This window comes from Uloborus diversus, chromosome 3 (genome assembly GCF_026930045.1).
Source record: "Uloborus diversus isolate 005 chromosome 3, Udiv.v.3.1, whole genome shotgun sequence".
NCBI classification, from domain to species: domain Eukaryota; kingdom Metazoa; phylum Arthropoda; class Arachnida; order Araneae; family Uloboridae; genus Uloborus; species Uloborus diversus.
In genome coordinates this window covers 216,691,904-216,712,006 of record NC_072733.1, presented here as the reverse complement: position 1 = coordinate 216,712,006, position 20,103 = coordinate 216,691,904, and the positions used below count along the sequence as shown (strand labels likewise).

The 20,103-nt window shown below is 35.9% G+C and overlaps 1 long non-coding RNA gene across 1 annotated transcript in view; it reads right to left on the bottom strand.

The window, feature by feature from the left end:
* Positions 1 to 16,125, bottom strand: part of LOC129219432 (uncharacterized) — a 38,527-nt gene extending 22,402 nt beyond the window's left edge. Inside the window, exons 1-2 of the long non-coding RNA XR_008580415.1 lie at positions 15,988 to 16,125; positions 4,309 to 4,425 (exon numbers count right to left, since the gene is read on the bottom strand). This is a non-coding gene — a long non-coding RNA (uncharacterized LOC129219432). The remainder of the gene's footprint in view (positions 1 to 4,308; positions 4,426 to 15,987) is intronic.
* Between the last annotated feature and the right edge of the window lie 3,978 nt (positions 16,126 to 20,103).

Here is a 20,103-nt window from a genome sequence, read left to right as displayed (position 1 = left end):
ACAGAATGTACTTTATTAAAAATACGAACTAAAAATAGAATAGCACAAGTTTTATAACATAAGTGTTTAATCGTCGATTTCTTGTTCTGTAATCTATGATTTAAAAAACAATTTCCCGTTAAAACATCATGTAAAACTTATTTTCAAAAAACCATTTAAAAAATAAAGCTTTTTTTTTTGGCACTTAAATATTGCACATTTAATAACATTCCTTTGAGTTATAAATGGAACTGAAATTACTTGTCTTGGTAGTGTTTTGAATTTCCTCTCATAACTCTACCAACTGTTACATATAAGGAAGTTTTTAGTAATAGTTATTGCCAATTTTTTAAATAAAATATTTTTTTAATGACAAGCATTGGAGAAAAATATTATCAAATACTCATTAATTAAGGCTCAATAATGTCAGTATTTATGCATTACAAACATTGCAGTAAATACGGATTGATTAGATTATACCCCTTTAGCATTAGCATAGTTTTGGACAGTTTAAGACAGTTTCGGACAGTTTTAGATGGTAAAAACCACCTGTCCTGTCCTAAACCAGTTGTGGACAGTCCAAAGCCCAACCCTGGTTTCAAGGAGCCTGAAAATGATAGTCGATGTCCAGGAAGTGTACAAAAACGTACAATGAACACTTCTGTTAATCGTAAGGCCAACAAAAAGCAAGTTCAATGAAATCCTTGGTTTTCCATAAGAGAGATTGCTGGTGAAATGGGAATATGAGACCAATCAGTGTGGCTAAGGGTTAAAAACAGAGCCCAGACAAAAGTTTTACAAGTTCCAAAATGTTCAACCTTTTTATGAAGAAAACAAACTTCTGATGTTCCAAAGATGCCAAAATCTTTTGAGACAGGCCGCAAGTCATCGCTGGGGCGAAACTCCTTTCACTGATGAGCAGCTCTTTACCGTTCAACCAGCTCCATAACTCTCAGAACCATAGGATTTGGTCTGTATACACTCTAAGCACCTTGAAAAATGCGGAACAACGACAAAATCCGAAGTTGGTCTTGGTGTGTGGCAGAATTTGCACAAGGGGCAAAAAAATCTCTGGTTTTTTGCCGCACCCTGTATATACGAGGGCAAATCAAAAAGTCTTTGTGCCTATTTTTTATTTGCCAAAAAAAGATACCTACAGGTATTTACAAATATACACAGTAAACTATACCACTTACACTATTTCTCCACATAGTCACCACACCGATTCAGACATTTGTCCCATCGCGGCACTAAATTAGAGATCCCCCTGTCGTAGAATTCTTCCGGTTGCCTGTGGAATCACCGTCGAACAACGTTCTTGGCTTCTGTCCAGCCAGAAACTTCTTCAGTGGACCGATATCGTAAAAATCACTAAGGGGAAGGTCTGGACTGCAGGTGCATTTCCAAGTGAATTGCTACGGGCTTTTGTCCCTTGCTCCTTACAAAACGAATAACACTTCACTGCTCATAAGCTGTGGACATCTGAAGAACAACCGTCACCTTAAATGACTGATAGCAGCTCTGCTCTTTCTAGCAAAAAGCAAATATGGCAGGTACGGTTCAAGGAACCGTCACTGTTGGGAATGTATATGTTTGTTTTGTATTTACAGCCGTATTTTGGCTTTAAAAAAAGGCCCAGACTTTTTGATTTGCAGTCATATATATATATATATATATATATATATATATATATATATATACAGTAGAAGACCGTTATAACGCACACCTCAGGACTAGAGCTTTTGCGTTATACAGGTTTTTGCGTTATATAGATCATTTCACAAATTTTGAAACTAATATTCAGAATCAGGGGTCTGGCCAGAGGATATTTGGGTTCGTTAACGGACCCTTCACAAAAATCCGATCAACCAAAACGGACCTTTCACAAAATCCCGATCAAACAAAACGGACCTTTCACAAAATCCCGATCAAACAAAACGGACAGTTCACAAAATTCTGATAAACAAGAACGGATCTTTCACAAATTGTTTATTGAAAGAGCAAAAGCAAAATAACGCATATTTCTGTGTATAAACCGATAATTTTTTGAGCCTTTTTTGAAGTCAAATTAGAGGGATCAGCTTATACTAAATCGGCTAATTTTGGAGAAAAAAAAAAATCGGCACTCTTGCGATGCTCCTGCAATTGATAAGTAATTGCTACTGCCAAATAAATATAATGGTTGTTTGTTTTATCACAGCTAATTAGCAGTGGTGTTGTTGTAAACTTTTCTGAAAAGGCATTGGTAAGCACTTTTCTCCCCGCTCATGATTTAATAAACAATAATAATATATATCTGCGAAACTGTATTTTTCGCAGATATATATGATAGTAAGGATGGGAAAAAAATATGATCTCTTCAGATAGGGTTACCAACTTCAGAATTATCACCACTTAGCGTCTGGCGTTGAACCTTTATAATGACTTGATTAGAAAATATTCTTATTTTACCAGCTTGTCAATATTTGCGTTTTTGCGGTGCGGTGCGATGTTTAATTGTTATTTTGGGAGAAAATAATATTGGTTTTGATTTTTCGATGCTAACTAGGATGATTAACTTTAAATAAACTCTTTTAATTACCGTTTTTTTTTTTCTTTAGATGTCTACATTTTGAAAAATGCAATCTTTTAACATCCGATATGAGAATCATATTTTGTTCTTTTTTCAAGCTAACTTCGCTTTATTAGGATGCAAATAAATGAAAAGTCTCTTTATTTCTGTTGGAACTCTCATTTCATGTTTTTAAAGCAAAATTCCATTTTCTGTTATGAGTCAAAAATTAAAATGCTGAATAGATGGTTTATTTTATTTATTTATTTTTATTTATTTATTTATTTATTTATTTATTATTTTGCGTCAAATGTGTCTACAGATATTAATGAAATGTTTATCATAGGACTCTAAAATGCAATTTTAAAATAATTTTATCAAAAATATTTCTTTTACAAGCCGTTTTTATACTTTTGATGCCTTCACTTTGAGAATTGCGATCTCTTTGCATCCGCTATGGGAATCCGATTTTTCGAATTTTTGATGTTTATTACGCTTTGTTAAGAGGTAAATAATTAAAATATCTTTTTATTTTTGTTAAAATCACGGAATTTATAAGTTTTAAACGAAATTCTGTGCTTTTAAAGAGTGTCTTGGGTCAAAAAGTTAAATGCTGAACCCTATTCTGAATTTTATTTTATTTATCTTTTTTTGTTACAGTTGTTTTAAATACTGTACAGAAATATTTCTAGTATAATTTAACCTAATGTAGAATGGTAGATAAATATTGATACTTGAGAGAGCGATGCCACTCCCCCCCCCCCCCCGCCCAAACATTAGATAAACACTCCAGAATGATTTTTTCGACATAGAAGAGTAAAACACTCAACTTTAAGTTTAATTGATGCAGTTTGTGCCATTTCTAAATTCTAAAATTTCGTTTTACAAAAGAAAAATTTTTTTTTGCAAAATTATTTGATTTTTCACCAAAATTCATTCATTTTTCACAAAATTATTTGATTTTTCACAAAAAACGGACCCTGTGAAAAATCCTGGACAGACCCCTGAGAATATATCTATATATTAGCACTTCAGAATGAGTTTTATCTGCAATGAGTATTAAAGCACCAATATTACAATTAGTTGTTCACAAATAAATATGTTTCACAATCAAAAGAAAGTGCATTATCCTGCACTTCTGGTTTAGCTTCATGGTTTGCATAACAGCTGCATTTTCAAGAGCCATCTGGTATTTTCTATTTACTGTAAGTACTAATTTTCTCTTAAAAGCTTTGAATTAAAAAGGAAAGATGAGAAACTATTGCAAAATTTGATTTTCCTTACAATTTTAGTGCTTGCAAAGCAAAACAGAGAGATTTTTTAAACTTCAAAACACATTGTTTACTTCTGAAAAGTTGAACGTTTCATAGAGAATTGCATTATATAGGTCGGCGTTATAACTTCTACTGTATATATATTACAAAATGCAAACAATAAACACATAAGCGATTTACAAAAAAATTAAACAAATAAGAATACTAAAACTAATAATAAGACTAAGTTGATGAAGCCAGAACTCCTCAGCAGTGGAACCTTCATCCTAAAGTCAACAGACACAAAATTTTAAACTAAAAACTAAAGCGAGGATGTCCAGTTCCAAAAAAGCTAGCATTCAGTAAAGCATAGGGCTAAACATACTGTATGCGAAAAATGAACACAAGATTTCTTGGAACTAGGACCTAAAACTATACACTGGGGTTTCGTCTCGACTATTAGAAGCCAAAGGCTATCAATAATAGTCCTCCACCGTACCACCAGCAGAAATTCAAAGGTCTTACCTAATATTCCAGGTGAGAGCTCAGTACTATGTCCCGCAAGTCAGTGTTCATTCCAGTCGATAAAACGTAGATCCATTCAAATAAAAAGACATTTTTCATACAGTTGCTGACACACTGCTGGAAAACCAATGGCTGTTATTTTTCAAAGTTCATTTGGAAAGTAAAATAGACTTTCAAATATATTTTCATGAAAACATGTATTTGCAGGATTAGGGAAAATTCGTTAAACCGCCACTAGGGTCGCAGAAAGCCAAAGGCTGGCCCCTTGTCAGTCCCCCCCCCCCCCTCCCTCCCCAAAAAAAGAATTCAAAAGTGCTTTAATAGAACGAAGAATGCGAGCTATGTAAGCATTTCATATTTGTTGGGCTAAATGCCTTTATTTTTGGTTCTTGAAGGATTTCACCAATATTGTTTAAAAAAAAAAACATTTTGTGACTTACCTTTTGCCATTCCGAGAGAAAACCTTGCGCGGGGAATCCCATCCCACCTGCCACCAACACTCAAATGTCCGAGTTTGAATCGGAAGTGTTCGGAAAAACATGTGGCACGCTATGATTGGTTGCCGTCATTCGGCAGATGTCGGTTAATCTCCGAAAGAGCACGTGTCGATGACGTGATTGAAATCATGTTGAGGTGTTAAGTGCTGAATGCCAAATTAAATAAGAATTGTGCAACCTGCAAGCTGTGTGATTACGGAGTAGTGTTGTTCTGGCAATATGCAAATCATGTAACGTCACATTGTTTCGGGAAAGGCCGAATCTGGGCTATAAATACGCAGACCGGCCGTAGCTCGATCGCTTCGTTACTTTTTCTACTCGTCTCCTCGTCTTGTGTTGTCTGTGTCTCGTGAACGTGTTCGTCAAATGTCATCATAAATTTTTGCTACTGGCCTCTTGGGTGAGGTCTGGTCTTTCTTGAAAAAGCACTGCTGATGTCTTAAGTTTGGAAAGCACGTTGTGATGACGTCTACCAAAGTGAAAAGTTACAGTTTTCCCTGATGGGGGTTATTTGTTCTCCTGTGAAAGAAGATCGTGTCCATCCTTGGTGTGCCTTTTCCTTGATGTGGTGAACTGTTGCTCACGCGGTACGAACTGACCTGCCTGCAATTCGTGGAAATTGCCATGCCGTCCAACGACCGGTGAGGCGTCACCATAGAACATCAATAGGACCTTTTGATCCATGCATGGACTCTATTGTAAGATCTCTTTTTTAATTTTTCTTCGGGGAACAAATCATTGTGTTGTAATCATTTTTCAATATGTGTCAAATGTTTTTCAGTGTAAAGAATGATTCATGTTTTATTTTCTTCGGGCAGACCACTACCTCAAATTTTTAGTTGGAAATGAGTTGCCTAATTTTCAGCTTAGCTGTAGGCCATTAATCTCAAATTATATCCAACAATATTGCATGAACAATCACATTAGAACAGCTACTATGGCTAGAGCAGAGTATAAAAAGGATGTGGACGAGGGTGCAATACACAAAGTTATGAAATACTCTGCCGACATGGAAAAAGGAATTATGCTTCCAAGGTGTGAGATGTTCGAATCTTATTTTCAGCTGAAGATTAACAGTTTACAACGAAAGTTTCGTACCAGTAGGGAAAAAAAATCAAACAATCTGACTGTTGCATGCTTCTGGCATGATGCCATTCCAGGCCTAAATAAAGAAGAAATTATAAGTACGGTATACAAATTTCTCGTAATGACATGTCGTGATATGAAGCATATCGTATTATGGCTGGATAATTTCTCATTGCAAAATAAAAATTGGGCTTTCCTAAGCTTTCTTGAGTTCTGCATCAATTCAATCTACATTGACGCAGACACAATTCAAATTAAGTACTTTGAGCCAGGGCACAAATTTATGTCCTGTGATTCATTTCATCACCAGGTTGAGAAAGCAATCCATAAAACAAAAAAGATTTATGATTTTGACAATTCAAAAAATTCGTATTCAACAATTCAAAAAATCATAAAAAATGATTTTTATGATTTTGACAACTACATGAGCAAAAGTTAATGTGGTGAAAATGCAAGCAAATGATTTTTTTTAATGGAAAGACTCTGCAATAAAAAGAAAAAACAATAACAGAAATGTGTCAAGGACAACAAAAAGTGACCCAAGTTCAGCTTTGACTAGAAACAAGGGAAAAACTGACAATTACAATTTGCCCTATTTACGTGATATCGTACATTTGCGGGCAGAAAGAGGAAAGAACATTTTGTTCTACAAAAAATACTACAGTGAAGTACCGTTTATGCGTTTTCGAAGGGACCGTATGAAAAAGGCATATAAATGAAGCGTATATACTCGCATATAAGTCGATCTCGCGTATTAACGACCCCCTTACTTTTAGGAGAAAAATTGAAAACCCACATATAAGTCGAGTCCCTACTTTTAGAAAAAACGGGAGCGTTTTGCCGCTAATTTTGAATTTAAACGTTATAAAAAGGAGGAAAATGAAATGTAATGCATTTTTATGTTAAAAAACGTCCAATCTTTATTCCTTTGCACCAAAAGTGTTCACTTTAGCGATTGCAATTTTTGTAAAGATTTCGATTTCGCTGTAACGAATTTTTTAATTGATTACTTTTATTTCAATTTTATATCAATCAAATTTTATGCTGTAGCCATTATATATATATTTTTTTTTTTTTTTTTTTTTCAAATACCATGCACTTTTCGCGTAGTCGGGGCCGTTTACTGTAATTATTTATTCTTTATTTCACAGTTAGACCATGTAAAATCATAGCAGAATGTTTAAGAATTATCTTCTTTAGCATCTGCGTCAAATGGATGGACTAAAATCGGGAAAATATTCATTTTTGAGTTTTTTTCTAAGAAAAAATCGATGAAAAATTTCAGAAATTCTGTCCCAGTGTATTAGTTGTCCCCCTAACTTTAAGCATCATTTTTTGTAATAAATTTCTCGACTTATATGCGAGTATATACGGTAGGGCTACGTTTATGTGTATTCGACTCTGCAGGGATCTATATAAAAAATGCGTAATTGATCAAAATGTATAAAAGAGAAACTTATAAACGGTGCTTCACTGTATAGCGATACTATATGGGAAGAACTTGACTTTTTGAACATCAAAATGTTGAAAAATGCCATTAAATTGCCTCAACATTATGAACATGTAGTTAGAATCACAGTATGAAGAAAAAATAACATAATCAAAAATCTTAATTCAGAAAAAGGTATAATACCGTCAAGTATTTTTGCATTTTGGAATCAGTTGCTGAGGGAGAAAAATGAATAATTATTGCACTTGTTAAGCTTTTGTAGCTGCACTTTATATAGATTGTCATGTTTTCTTTTTGTATTGTAATTTGTATTCAATAAATATCTTTTGCATTCTGTAAGCTCATGCCATTGAAGATAATAAAAAATGTATTATATAAATGTAAAAATTATATTTCATTTAATTGCATTTATCAATTGTAAAGATACATGCCTTAAGGAAGCATTTTATTGACGAATGGAAAGTAGCCTTGTAGTCTTGTAAATGAAAATTCATTTAATATGAGTATCATAACCTGCATCATAATATTTTCATTGATTAATCAAGTGCAAAAATATAATTTTGCTAAGCCACCGCTCCTGATTGTTATAGTAGAAGACCGTTGTAATGCACACCTTCGGACCAGAGCTTTTGCGTTACACAGGTTTTTGCGTTATATAGGTCATTCCACAAATTTTGAAACAGGTATTCAGAATATATCCATATATTAGCATTTAAGAATGAGTTTTATCTGCAATGAGTATTAAAGCACTAATATCACAATTAGTCAATCACAAATAAATATGCTGCACAATCAAAATAAAGTGCATTATCTTGTACTTCTGGTAGCTTCATGGTTTGCATAACAGCTGCATTTTCAAGAGCCATAGTATTTTTTTTTTTTACTGTGAGTACTAGTTTTCATTTAAAAGCTTTGAATTAAGACAGAAAGATGAAAAACTGTTTCAAAATTTAATTTGCATAACAATTTTTCTGTTTGCAAAGAAAAACAGAAGGATTTTTTGAACTTCAAAACCAAATGTTTACTTCCGAGAAGTTGTGAGGTTTATAGAGAATTGCGTTATATAGGTCGGCGTTATAAAAGGCATTCTACTGTATCTTTAAATAGCACTTTACTAAGCTATTTTTGTCGTATCAAACAAATGCTGCTAAATATCCCTAGTAATATTCACTTACGGAAAAAACACCTTAGTAAATGAACACATTAGTTAGGAGAAAATTTACAGTAACTACAAAAAACATATTCAGTAAGTTACCGCCCTATAGCCAGGGCTAAGGCAGAAATACATGAAAGACACCGCCAGCTCAGTCAATTCCAGCCGAGGACTTACCAGTTTGTTTGGCACTCTTGGCTTCCTTAAGAGGTTTTTCCGCCTTCAGCTCGGTCACTCCTATGCCGGGCTGATGAGTGCTAATTAGCACGAAACTGCAGCCCTCAACTGGAATTGACTGAGCTGGCGGTGTATTTCATGAACAAAAAACTTATTTGTGTATGTTATATCAACTAGTTATAAATATAAGTTACGGTAAGTTAAATTTTATATTCAGTTACAATTAAAAAAATTATAAGCTGTAAAATTTTAACTATGAATTTCTCATTTTGAGTCCATCTGTCCATAGCAGCATATTGCAACTGCACAAATGAACTAACCATTCGCGTAGGATACAATCAAGACATATATGCACACGCATGCATATATGTATATATATATATATATAATAATATAAGCAAGCCAAATTCTAAAGATTAAACAAATTATATAAACATAATGATGATAAAAAGGAAAATTGCAAATAGCTATTAAATAGGAAAAGATAAAGTATGAATCCAGAGCTCATCAGCCGTGGAAAATTCATTAAATATGGTCAAAAGACCAAAATTTTTTAACTATGAACTAAAAGAGAATGTTTAAGCTCCAGTACATGCAATATAAGGTACAGATGTGATATACCCCCCCCCCCCCCCCCTTGGCGAGGATAGAATTTTTAGCTCATTTCGAAAATCGCCAACGTTGGCGATAAAACTTTTTCCGGTAGCCCTAGTAACCCTGCAGAATATACCTGGGAAGTACAGATGTGTCTTTTCGCACGTGTGTCCGTGGAGGTAGGTGCACATATGTTCCGCTCTTAGGGGGATTTTACGACGTGGTGTTGTTTCGTGCAATATACCTTACTGGAATGCTTATTTTGTGTTAGTTTAAATTCAGTAGTTGTGTTTTGAAGTAAAAACATTAGAAAATGCCAGTTTCTTCAAACTTGAAGGTTAATTAAAAGTTAACTCCAACGTGGTGTGTATCTGTAACATGCCATTGTCATATGATGTATTGTTTTAGACTGAGTGTGAATATTTATACCATATAAAAAGGTAAGTTCTTTATTTTAGAATTCAAAAAAAACCTCTCACTTCCAAAATTCTTTGTTTTTACAAATCCTTGAGGGGTTCTTGTAGTATACATAACTGTGATCATACTCCGACTGTAATGTATATTAACAGTCGGAGGGATAACTGGCGAGCCAGAGGTCTCATAGTACTTTCGTAATGAGACCTCGGCAGGGCCGAGGTCTCATTACGAAAGTACTATGAGACCGAGGGCTCGTATCCCCGAGAAAGGATGAAAAAAAAAATTAATGCATTCATTTCGACTTGTAATTAATACAATAATTTATTTCATTGTATTTTAATATGTTTACAAAATACCCCGGCCCTGTACATTTTTGAAGCATATATTTGTGACGTTTTTTGTTGTGCTTTTATGTTGTTTTTATATATATTGTGTTCTGAAGTGCTTTGATCATGTTTTCTTATCTGATTTTTTCCTGTTGGCGCTAAAAAAGCATCGCTAAGAACGATGTATGACATATGTCGTCATACATCGTTTTCTTGGTGACGCTTTCTTGGCGCCAACAGGAAAAAGTCGCCAAGGGTGGGGTATATCACATCAGTTCCCAATATAGAGTAACATTGGGAAAAGGCACCACATGCTAAACTATAAACAATAGCTCAAACCTAAAACTAAAAGCAGGGGGTTTCGCCTTGACTAATTAAGCCTCGATATATATATATATATATATATATATATATATATATATATATATATATATATATATATATATATATATATATATATATACACACAAATAATTACACCAAAAATAATTGAACCTAAGAACTCTTGAGAAATTGTTAAATTGAAAGATATTTGTTGTATTACCATCTGTTTCCAGTGGCAGATTTATACATTTGAGGGTTACATAAATATATATTTATATATTAAGGGGCCCGTTGCAATGTACTTTAGGAACCCTATTTGTTTATCAATCTTAAATTAAGAGTGTTTAATGGACAGGTAGTATTTTATCAATAATTAACCTTCGTTTATTACTGATGTCATTAATACGAATCATAATTTTCACTTCAACAACCTAATGCTTTAAAATAATTAGTAATCCAACGTTATGAAGCACAAAAATTGCAAAATTATTGCAGACACGTGTTCCTCGTAACACCCAAACACGTCTGCAATAATTTTGCAATTTTTGTGCTTCATAACATTGGATTACTAATTATTTTAATTTCAGCACAAAGGTATTTATTCGTTAACCTAATGCTTTCTTCTGATCTTTGGAAGAGGGAGGAAGGGGAAGAATTTATTATATAAAGTCAACTCCCGGACTTATGTGAAATGGCCACAACTCAATTTTTTCCCCAGTAAAAAATTTTAGACCTAACACGAATTCCTCGCCCACACATGAAAATTTTCAAAAAACAGAATGGCAGCGTGAAAGTATTGGCTTTCTTATTGGCTACTAAAATTTTTTTTTCGTGAATGGATCTTCATCCCTTTAGCATCACAGGCAGCGGAAGTTCCCACACCATACCAGTCTGGACATAGCATTGTTTGCATATGCAAATATCTACTCTGCATTTTCCATATTTTTTTTAATTTTAAATGCGAAAGTTGATGAAATATAATGACACCTAAAAGCACTGTTCCATATAAATCTAAAGAAGTTCTTCTGCCCTTATATAGAAGTTTGGTACGACCTCATTTGGACAGGGCCGATCCTAGGGTGTCGGCCGCCCGTGTGCAAAGACCTGATGTGCCGCCCCTCAAGAGTAATTTGCATATTTTGACTAATCTTTAAAACGTCTATATAAATCTTTCTTCAAATTTCTGTATCAAGTTATAATTTAAAAAAGGGTGAGAAAAAAAAACAGAAGAATGTTGAATTTGTAAAAAGGAAGAAAAGTTTTATAATAAGAAACTCCTTAGGTACAATTTATATCTTTGAAGAAAGTAATAGATACCGAAATTTACTAGTCTTAAAAACGCATTTTATAATCTGTCTTCGGTGACATCAGAGGAAGGACGGAAGCGGGGGGGGGGGGGGGGGATTGCTCCGAGAAAATTATCGAAATTGGCGTATGAAAAATAGTTTTAGTTAATCTTTGGTTGCGTTCGGTTGCAAGGACAAAAGAGTCGGGTATATTCAAGGTGCATGGAGAAATTTTCGAAATTGACGTCAAATATCGCAATTTTAGGAATTTTTTCGAGACTTCAGGTGAGAGTAATGTTGGAGTTCTTTCCTAAAATTCTTTCAAAATTGAAATCAGTTTGAAGCTATTTTTGTGACCGTAGCATAGGAAGGATCGGCGCTCTTCCCGAAAATTTTCCGAAACTGAAGTTTTAAACACGCAATTTTGGGTTACCTTTGTTGACCTTGCTAGAGTGAGGGAGATTCAATCGTCTCCCATCGAAAGTTTTCTAAATTGAAATTCACAAATTTAGGCTGTCTTTGGTGACGGTAGGGGATCTAGCGGCTTTCCTCCGGTAATTTCTCGGCGCAATTGTTTCAAAAACCCATTTTTGGCTGTATTTGAAAACAATAGGGGAAACGTGAAAATATTCCGAACCGAAATATTTTTTAGAACTAAAATCTATTACAGGCTATTTTTTTTTTAGAAGGAAGGGTTTTGGGACTCCCAAGCGGATGTTTCTAAAAGCGCTATTTTATACTACCTTTTGGTGACGTTAACGAAACTGGGAAGCTTTGGCGGATCTTTACGGATGTTCTTCGATATTAATATCAGAAAAATACAACTATAGAATTTTTTCCACCTTACCTTGACGACTGGTGGTTATGCCCTAGTGCGGTAGAAAGTTACATATGCCAAGCAGTTCTCCTCCGGAATTTTTTAGAAATTGAAGTCCCAAAAACGTATTTTAGACATTGTTTGATAACGATGGGACTAAGAGCGGACGGGGGTTCAGTGTGTCCTCACGAACTGTCTTTTTTGAAACTGAAGTCAATTTCAGGCTAGTTTAGGCAGGAAGGGTTCTGTGGCTCCACGGAACCGTCTAAACGAAATTTTGAGGTATAGTGATCGGGGTCCTTCCCCGAAAGTTCTTGAAACTGGTGTTTGAAAAACGCAACTTTACTTTGTTTTTCAATAAATTAAGTGAGAGGGGTAGGGATTAGGGGCCTCTCTAAAGACGCTAATTGAGACTGTCTTTGTTAGTAATCGCAAAAAGTCCATCGCAAAAATTTCGAAAAAGAAATCCGAAAAATGTCATTAAGCAATTTTTGAGGACAGTAGGAAGGGCTGTCTTCTAAAAACACATTTTGGATTTTGAAGCCAACATTTTTAGGCTATGTTTGATTAAGTTAAGGTGGAAGGGGTGAATCAAAGACTTAATAAATAATTTTAATTGGGAATCAGAGACTTAAGATCAGTGGTTCAACCAGCAAAATTTTCCGAAATTAAAGTCCTAGAAATGCAACTTCTTTAGTCTCGTAAAGGAGGTCATGGCATTCTTTTTGATCTTCGTTGAGGAGCTTCGTTTAAATTTGCTACCCGGGGGAAGAGCCCTGTCCTCCTACCTGATTTGAAATCGGGCAGTTCATTCGGGATTATAATTAGAAAAATTTCCGTAAAGGGGGGAAATTACAAAATTCTAGTTCGTCATTCATATATGTTTGACTCTCAGAGTTTTCGCAATTTTCCACTTTCTTTCCATGCATCCACGATTGTTGAACACAGAATTTGTTGTTTGAAATGCTTGCGAGAGTGTCTAATCAGTATAGCTTTTTTTTCTATATAAATAAAATATGTCTTCATTGTTTAGGTCTATAAAAGCTTGGGGGGTAAACATTAGTGGCCGCCCTCGGTGCTCCTTTTAGAAGGCACCCTTTCATGCTTCAGGAGGGGGCCATTTCTCCTCCCCTGTATCCATGCCTGATTACCGGTTCTGTCACAAACTTTGCAACCAAATGAAGCATGTGTGTAAAGAGAAAATACTAATGGACAATGAACCAACACAATGTTCCTAAACATTCTATTTTTCTTAAACTATGCTATACTGCCGGGAAACCGACACTTACTTTGATAATTGAACATTTAAAATTCAGCATATTTATTCGACTAATTATAAGTTTTCTTGTGAGAAATTCTTGAGGAATTTTTCTTGCTTATAAGAACTACATGATGCGGCCTACGGCCGCCCCTTGCTTTGGCCGCCCTTGTGCGGTGCACACTCTGCACACCTGCTAGGATCGGCCCTGCATTTGGAGTATGCTGTTCAGTTTTGGTCTCCTTATCTTAAGAAAGACATTAATGTATTGGAAAGGGTTCAAAGGTGGGCTACAAGGCTAATAAGTGGACTTTCCCACTTAGATTATGATTCCAGGCTTAGAAGGCTTAAAATGTTCAGTCTTGAGCAAAGAAGAGACCGAGGGGACATGATTCAGCTGTTTAAATTTATTAAAATGAAAGATCTTACGGGGCTGAAGTTTAGCACTGAAAACAGGACAAGGGGTCATTGTTTTAAGCTATTTAAATCTCAGGCTAACATGGATGTTAGGAAAAATTATTATTTTAGCAGGGTAGTGGAACCTTGGAACAGTTTACCAGAAGAGGTGGTCATGAGCAAGGGAGTAGATAGTTTTAAGAGGGCCATTGATCTTCACTGGGGATTGTAAATGGACTAGGACCAGTCTAGCTGGGCCCAGAGCCTGTTGCTGGTCTTCACTTTTGTATTTGTATTTGTATATAAAGTTTGTGAAGACAGAAAGAAAAAGAGAAAGTTTCTGACGATTAAAGCTAAAAGGTTCTCAATGTGCTTGAACAACTAAAAAATGCGTCGAAGATAACACAACAATTAGGTGTGAGTGAATCTTCCATACGTACAATTAAAAGTCAAGAAAATGAAATCCGTAAAAGTTCGCGGAGTAGCAAAATGCAAAAATTGTGAAAATGGAAGCTGCTCCTCTTAAGAAATTGAGAAACCAGGAAGAGGGTTGTTGCCATAGATGGAAGCGTTATAAAAGAACTAGCGAAGCAACTGTGTTTAAAAATATAGTATTAGAATAACGATTTGATATCAACATCTTCATTTTTAAAAATTACACATATCATTACTGGAACTACAGCACACAGTATTATTATTGTACATCATTTTATTATTACTACATACTGTACGTTCTAAACTGGTTTATTTTATGTCTCTTTTTTTTCGTTGATCACTGATTTTGTACATCGTAACAGTGTTTTAAGTTGATTAAAACAGCTTTTTTAAAAATAAATAAAATTTCAGTTCTTTATGTAAGAAACGGTGATGTATGGTTCAGGAATGGTTTAAAACAGTTTGAGGTGGTGTTAACAAATGTCTAAAATTATTAGGTATGTTTATAAAAAATTTTATACATACCTGTTTTCACAACGCGAAATTTCGTTTCGACTTACGCGAAGGCGGCGAAGCTATCTGCTTGTTGTTCCTATTCCTATTCAGAGTCACAACTGACTACAACTGTATTTATGTCGAGGACTGCATACTAAGTGCCTTGCCTCCATTATTTTATGTACCGATAGATGGCAGCACCATCACCGGATCGAACAGTTAATGAGAATTTAGAACTAGACCAGGAGTTAATAGCCACCTGGTGCTAGCACCATCAGAGGTATTGTTTCACTTGGAGGACATTGAGACCACGAGCCTATTTAACGTCGCCCAGTCCCCTTTAATGACGACGGTGGGTCTTCAATCATCGAGGTTCGAACTCAGAACCCTCCGGCCCCGAATCCGACACTCTACCGATCGGGCTACCACGGCCCATCTGCTGTTGTTGAGGAGCCTGTTCTTTTCACAGGGGACAGGGACAGGGAACTTAGCCACTAGATGACGCTTATGGCGCAGCCAACAAAGCGCTCTGACAGGTAAACACAATGTGTGTTTTGGAGTGTCAAACTTATTATCCCACACAACACAAACTGGTGGAATAGACGTTGAAAAGTCGTCGAATCTGATCCAAACACTCGTCTCTAACTGATCTAAAAACCGTCCCTCATTCGTCGAAATGTCCCCTCAGAACAGTCGAAAGTCGTCTTGTACACATCGAAAAGACGACTACAATGGATGAAAAATGGTGGAATTAGATCAATAATGGGCGATATCCATAGCGCTAGGTAACGTTTCCAAGAACAGTTATAGATAATCTATAAAACGTCTTCTAAGTGCGTTTATTAACGCTGCACACCTTTTTTTTTAATTCTGGACTCTTAATTGTAATGTTTATACGACACATTACATTCTCCTTAACCTTTAACATTCATACATTTTTGTCTAATTTACCAGCTGCGGTTAGTTACCGGTTGAACTTGTCAAATGCAACTAATCTGGTAAACAACATAAATAATGTTAAAATTACGAATATTCAGAAGAAGTTATGGTTCAAATTTTTAAAATCTCTTATTGAAAGAGCGAATGCCTAGCAGCACCTATTGCTGCCAAAGCCAGAAATACAAATAGCGCAACGCCGGTAGCGACAGTTGATTTACTTTTTAAAAATCAAGAAGGCAGCTTTTAGACGGCAAAAATACAAATACAAATACAAAAGTGACGACCAGCAACAGGCTCTGGGCCCAGCTAGACTGGTCCTAGTCAATTTACAATCCCCAGTGAAGATCAATGGCCCTCTTAAAACTGTCTACTCCTTTGCTCATTACCACCTCTTCCGGTAAGCTATTCCAAGGTTCCACTACCCTGCTAAAATAATAATTTTTCCTAATATCCATGTTAGCCTGAGATTTAAATAGCTTAAAACAATGACCCCTTGTCCTGTTTTCAGTGCTAAACTTTAGCCCCGTAACATCTTTCGTTTTAATAAATTTAAACAGCTGAATCATGTCCCCTCGGTCTCTTCTTTGCTCAAGACTGTACATTTTTAGCCTTCTAAGCCTGGAATCATAATCTAAGTGGGAAAGTCCACTTATTAGCCTTGTAGCCCACCTTTGAACCCTTTCCAATACATTAATGTCTTTCTTAAGATAAGGAGACCAAAACTGAACAGCATACTCCAAATGGGGTCTTACCAAACTTCTATATAAGGGCAGAAGAACTTCTTTAGATTTATTTGAAATAGATCTAATGATAAACCCAAGCATCTTATTGGCTTTGTTGCTAGCAATGCTGCACTGTTGGCTAAACTTTAAATCCTGACTTATTAGGACCCCCAGATCAGTAACTTTGTCTGCCTGACTAATGACTGAACCTTGCAAATAATAACTTGTACACTTATTTCCATGCCCTAAATGTAGCACTTGACATTTCCCAACATTAACAGCCATACCCCATTTATCAGCCCACTCCGTAATATGATCTAGATCCTCTTGCAGCTGATTTGCCTGTTCTTCATTTTCTACAGTCCCCATAACTTTGACATCATCAGCAAAACAGTTCATGTTCCCAGAAATATTTTTGTGAATATCGTTCATAAAGACAATGAACAAAACAGGCCTTAACACTGATCCTTGAGGAACCCCGCTTAAGACCTCACTCCAATTAGAATAATTTCCCCTTACAACTACTCTTTGTTTCCTTCCGGTCAGCCAATTTTTTACCCAAATGAAAGTTTTCCCTCCTATTCCTATATCAGCTAATTTGCTAAGTAGAGCAACATGCGGTACCTTATCAAAAGCTTTTTGAAAATCAATGTAAACAACATCTACAGGCTTCTTATTGTCCAAAGCCATGGTAACTTTGTCATAGAAATGTAATAAATTAGTTGCACAAGATTTACCTTTCCTAAAACCGTACTGAAAACTAGTCAATAGATTATTAGTTTCTAGAAAATTCACTATCTTAATTTTCATCAATGTTTCAAAAATTTTGCAAACCACCGAAGTTAGACTCACAGGTCTATAATTTCCCGCACTCCCTTTAGACCCTTTCTTGAAGAGCGGTGTAATGTTAGCCAGCTTCCAGTCCTCTGGCACTGTCCCCGAATTATAAGAAGCATTGAAAATGTTTGCGATTACATCTGCTAATTCCTCTGCACATTCAACTAAAATTTTCGGATAAATATTATCTGGCCCCGGAGCCTTAGTCTCTTTAATTTTTTTCAAATGAAGTAAAACGTCATCCCTGGAAAATACAAAGTCCTCAAGCTGTACTATAGCTTGTGTCTTGTTGGTGTCAACTGTTGAGATACAGTTATCGTTAAAAACACTCGAAAAAAAGTTATTAAGAACATTAGCAATATCACTATCGTCCTGAATTAAAATTCCGTGCTCATCAACCAGTGGCCCAATATGACTATTTCGAACTTTCCCCGAATTAGCGTATGCAAAAAACCTCTTGGGATTCCTGTTTATGTTATCTGCCAGTCTTTGCTCCAACTCTCTTTTCTGAATCCGTACCAAATACTTAAATTTACGCCTTGCCTTACAATATTGGAGCCTATCTGCACTGTGACCTGTTTCTCTAAACCTATGAAAAGCAGCTTGCTTGTAATTTAGATCGTCTTTAGTTTCCCTGGAGAACCACATTGGCCAAATTTTAGTGTTGACACCCTTTCTCCTAAAAGGAACATGATCCCTAACCGTATTCGCTAGATTTTCCTTAAACTCTGCCCACTGAAGATTCACATCACTATTGTCCAATCCAGAAGAAAAAACTGCTTTCAAACTCTGCCGAAGTGCCACAAAGTCAGTATTTCTGAAATTGGGCACAAACCTAAAATTCTCTACTTTGTGCATATCAAATTTAATCCCAAACCTAATACTGTTGTGGTCACTATCTCCAATGTGTTCCCCTACACATAACCCCTGAACAGAGCCTTCCATGTCGCAGAAAACTAGATCTAAAATCGCGTCCTGTCGAGTACCCTGAGTTACAATTTGATCTAAGAAACAGTCACCAATTACTTTCAAAAAATCCTCTTCTCTGCTATTACTATGGTAAAAATTATTCCAATCAATTCCTGGAAAATTAAAATCTCCCATTATGATGACTGACCCCTTGCTAGAAATGTCACTAATAATACTAAACATCTGTTTGTCTTGACCCTGGCTTAAGTTGGGTGGCCTATAAATATTCCCCAAACGTAGTTTTTTGCCCTTATTACTAATCAACTCCATCCAAATCATATCAATCTCATTAGGTTTATCATTAATTACCAATTCATTGCAAATTAAAGTGTCTCTGACATAAAATAAAACCCCACCACCTCTTTTACCTACTCTATCTTGTCTAAACAAATTATACCCAGCAATAGATAATAAATCATCATCACTTTCTGTAGCCCATGTCTCGGTAACTCCAATAATATCCAACCTCTCGTCTATAATTATGCTTTTCAATTCTTCCATCTTGTTCCTAATACTACGAGCATTTGTATAAAAAACCTTAAGTAAGCCCATCTTACTTTTATTTAATGCTGCACGATTGTTTGAATCCCAAGTGTTAAAATCTTTTCTCTTATTAGCCACCCTATTTCCGTTTCTACTAAAATCCCGATAGTTAGTACCCTTTCGAATTCTGCTCCTTAAACCATGCCCCCCATTCCAACTTAGTTTTTTGATTCTGAAGCCTCTAAAACCAAACCACTAACCATTTTGACCCCTGTAGAGCTCAGATGTAGGCCATCCCTAGCAATCCAATCTCGTTTACATCTACTCCACACATCAATAAACCTGATACTACGCTTAACGCAAATTTCCTTGAGTACCAGGTTCATACACCTAGCCCGTTGGTTTAACCAACTCCTATGCACTCCATACCTGGGAAGCAAACCAACCACTTGGACATTTGCCGAACAGTTGGTTGCTTTGTCCAACAGGGAATCCCATTCCTTTGTAAACTCATCATTGTTACTATGGCCTACATCGTTAGTTCCCACCCACAAAGTAACTACATCCTCTTTATTAAATACCCCCTTCTTTTCAGCAACCCTATTTACATCTCTCACCCGAGCCCCTGGCAAACAACATCTAGCCACCTTACGTCTAACTCTGCCTATTGAGTTTCCCACCTCACGCACCATTGAATCTCCCAAAATTATACCCTTTGTTTCCCAGTTAGTCGCCTCAGCAATAACTTTCCCCTTTACCTCTGGAATTTTCCCACTATCTAACACACAGCTAATTCCCACATCCTTTTTACTAACTTCCTCCTTTAATTCTGGAATATTCCCACTATCTAACACACAGCTAATGCCAACCTCCTTTTTGCTAACTTCCCCCTTTCCCTCTGGAGTGTTTACCCCATCTACACGCCTACAGCCTAATGCTAACTCACCCTCCAAAGTAAGCATCCTAACCCTGATTTCTGAGAGTTCAACACAATTTGTGCAAATGAAATCCTTCTCAGACTCATCCTTCCCCTTAAACAAGCAGAACATCTGACATAGGTCACAAGAAATCCACTTGTCCCCTTTACCACTTTTAACCTCCTTCATTATGCATATAATTCCCATTCTAGCTCAA